At 43.3% G+C, this 2,979-nt stretch overlaps 1 protein-coding gene across 1 annotated transcript in view; it reads left to right on the top strand.

Annotated features, from left to right (window-relative positions):
• Nucleotides 1-1,046: 1,046 nt before the first annotated feature.
• FSIP1 (fibrous sheath interacting protein 1) overlaps nucleotides 1,047-2,979 on the top strand; it is a 205,940-nt gene continuing 204,007 nt past the window's right edge. Inside the window, exon 1 of the mRNA XM_012649532.1 lies at nucleotides 1,047-1,237. The gene's annotated coding sequence lies outside the window, so the exon portion shown is untranslated. The remainder of the gene's footprint in view (nucleotides 1,238-2,979) is intronic.

Here is a 2,979-nt window from a genome sequence, read left to right as displayed (position 1 = left end):
GGCCCCAGATATGTTTTTAATGTGGAGCTTAAAGGATTTATAATTGATCGCAGAGTGTGAAAGGAAGAGGAATTGAGGATGACTCCAGGGTTTTTGGTCTGAGCCTAGTAGGATGGAATTACCATTTACTGAGATGGATAGGGAGTGAGGTGGGGTGGGAGAAGATGGAGAAGTAGTTTGTTTTTTGATGTGCTAAGTTTCTTACACATCTAAGAGGAAATGTCAAATAGGCAGTTAGACAAAGGAGTTCAAGCAAGAGGGCTGGGGCTGGAGATAGGAATGCTGGATTCAGCAGCAGATGGATGGCATTTACAGCCAGAAGGTTTTACATCCAGCACTGGCCTAGACTGCAGCTGTGTTCTTTGGACAACTCACTTAACCTATGACTATTTGCTCTGCTGAAAATACACATCCTACCTACCTAAAATAACGAGGACAAAGGAGCAATCAATGTGAAAATGCCTTGTAATGTGTTGTTTGGATTGGAAAGCAGCATAAATTTGATAGTACTGGAGATAAAGGAAATCAGTTTTGGGACCTAGGGAAATAATTTTCATGCGCCGAGAATTAGAGACACTACGAAATAAAAGAAGGGGCAAGTAGCAATTATCCTTTTTGTACTGCGTAATCAATGTGTGTAAAATTAACATTTTTAAATTTACATATCACCCGCAATTTACCTAGAGCATCACATACATGATCTCTTCGACCTACACAACGGTCTTGTGAGGACGGAATTATTATCGTCCCCATTTTACGGAGGAGGAAAGTGAGCTCAGAGAAAGTGAGTTGCTGGCCTGGGGGGACAGCAATAGTGGGGGACAGAGCCATACAAGCATCCAGGTGTCCTGGCTCCGACTCAAACCTAAATACGAAAAGACCATTCCTTAGCCCCACCGTCCGCCGCGAAGACAAAAAGCCACAGTAGAGCCGCGCCAGCTTCCACGGCTCTGTGAGTCACCCTCTACCCCCACATTCCATTTTCGGTGGTACAGCCCTTTTCTCCTATCGCGAGACTGAAGCGTTGTGTTTCTGGTTGCCCGGGGAACAGCGTTCCCAGAGGCAGGAGGAGGGCTTGGGACTGGCAGTTTCTTCCACCTCCACAGAGGCTCGATGGCGGGAAAGACCCCTTCCCTTTAGGGAGAAGTGGGTGACGCTGCGACTGTCAGCGGCGCGCTTCTGCACCCGTCAGAGCTCTGACGACTGGCCGCTAGCTTCCCGAGGCCCTGCCTGGAAGGTGAGAGACAGCACAGGTGAGGGGCGGAGCTCCATCGCCGCGCGATTCGCCAGTGAGAGGGCGGGGCGGTGTCGTGTCAGGCTGCTTGGTGCGAAGACTGGCTGTCAGGGAGAGCGGGCAGGGCCAATGAGAGGGCGGGTCCTATTTTGGGGGCGGGCCCATAAGGGGCGGGGCCAGGTCGGGAAGAAAACGCGCAAGTCTGAACCCTGGGGCCTACTGCCTCTGCGAAGGCTCTTTCGCTTTGGATATCCTGGACGAAGGCCTCCCACGTTCCTGACATTATTAGGTTTGGTACCGAGGACTCCTATCTTCCCGTGCCTTCCAGCCGCTAAGTTCTAGAAAGAATCATCAGTCATTTAAACTAGACTTAAACTGCAAAGGATACAGATAGGCATTTCATGGGAAAAAAAACAATGGCCGGTAAACATTTGACTAGAGACTCAACTTTTCTCGTAAAGAAATATAAATCAAACCTACATATACCTTTTGACACCTATCAGATTGTCGAAGATGAAAAGGCTTTGATGATAACCAGATGGGCCCCAGGCCAGTGTGGGGAAACAGGAAACTTTCATGTCATCATACCCTGTTGGGAGCGGTGTAATTTGGCACAACCTTTTTGGAGGACAATATGGCAGACTACCAAAATTTGAAACGCAAATGTTCTCTGTCTCAGCAATTTTAATTTATCTTATGGATGTATGAGCATAACTAAAGAAAGATTGGTACAAAGATGGTAACTTAAAATTGAGGTATGATTTGCCTAGGGTAAACTTCACCCTTTTAATGTACAGTTCTATGAGTTTTGACAAACGCATACAGTTATGTAATTGCTACCACAATCAAGTTCCAGAACAGTTTCATCTTCCTCTCAGAATCCCCTAGTACTCTTTGTAGTTAACCCCCGTTAGCCCCAGCCCTGGGAACCACTCAAAAGTTTTCTGTTCCTATAGTTTTGCCAATTCCACAATGTCATATTGTTGGAAGCAATCTTCATGTAGGCTTTTGACTCTGACTTCTTTCAACTTAGCATAATGCAGTTGATATTCATCCAAATTCCATGTATTAGTTGTTTGTTCCCTTATATTGCTGAGTAGTAATCCATTGTATGGATTCACTGTAGTTTATCTATTCCCTACTTGAGGGACATTTGGATTGTTTCCAGTTTTTAGCCATTATTAATGAAGCCACTATAAATATTCACGTACAGGTTGTTTTTGTGTGAATGTAAGTTTTCATTTCTTGGGTAAATATCTAGGAATGAGATTGTGGGGTCATATGGTAAGGGTATGTTTAACTTTATAAGAAACTGCCCAGAAGTTTTGAAAAGTGATTGTCTCATTTTCCATTCTCACTGGCAATATATGAGAGTTACAGTTGCTTCCTAACTTTGTCAGCACTTGGTATTGTCAGTTTTTTAGAAAATTAATTTTTGCCACTCAAATAAGGTATAGTGGTATCTCATTATGGTTTTAATTAGAATTTTTCGAAGGAATAATGATGTTGAACATCTTGTCATCTGCTAATTTGCCATGCATACATCATCTTGGGTAATATGGCTGTTCAAATCTTTTGTTTTCTTATTATCGGGTCTTAATACTTCTTTATATATTCTGGATACAAGTCCTTTGTTAGATATATGTTTTGCAAATATTTGCTCCCAGTCCTTGGGTTTTGTTTTCCTTTTCTTAACAATTTCTTTTGAAGAGTATAAGTTTTAAATTTTGATGCATTCCAATTTA

Source organism: Propithecus coquereli, unplaced genomic scaffold (genome assembly GCF_000956105.1).
Source record: "Propithecus coquereli isolate 6110/MARCELLA unplaced genomic scaffold, Pcoq_1.0 Scaffold3, whole genome shotgun sequence".
Classification (NCBI taxonomy): Eukaryota; Metazoa; Chordata; class Mammalia; order Primates; family Indriidae; genus Propithecus; species Propithecus coquereli.
Note: the sequence above shows the minus strand (reverse complement) of the source record. Positions and strands in the feature narration are given on the sequence as shown.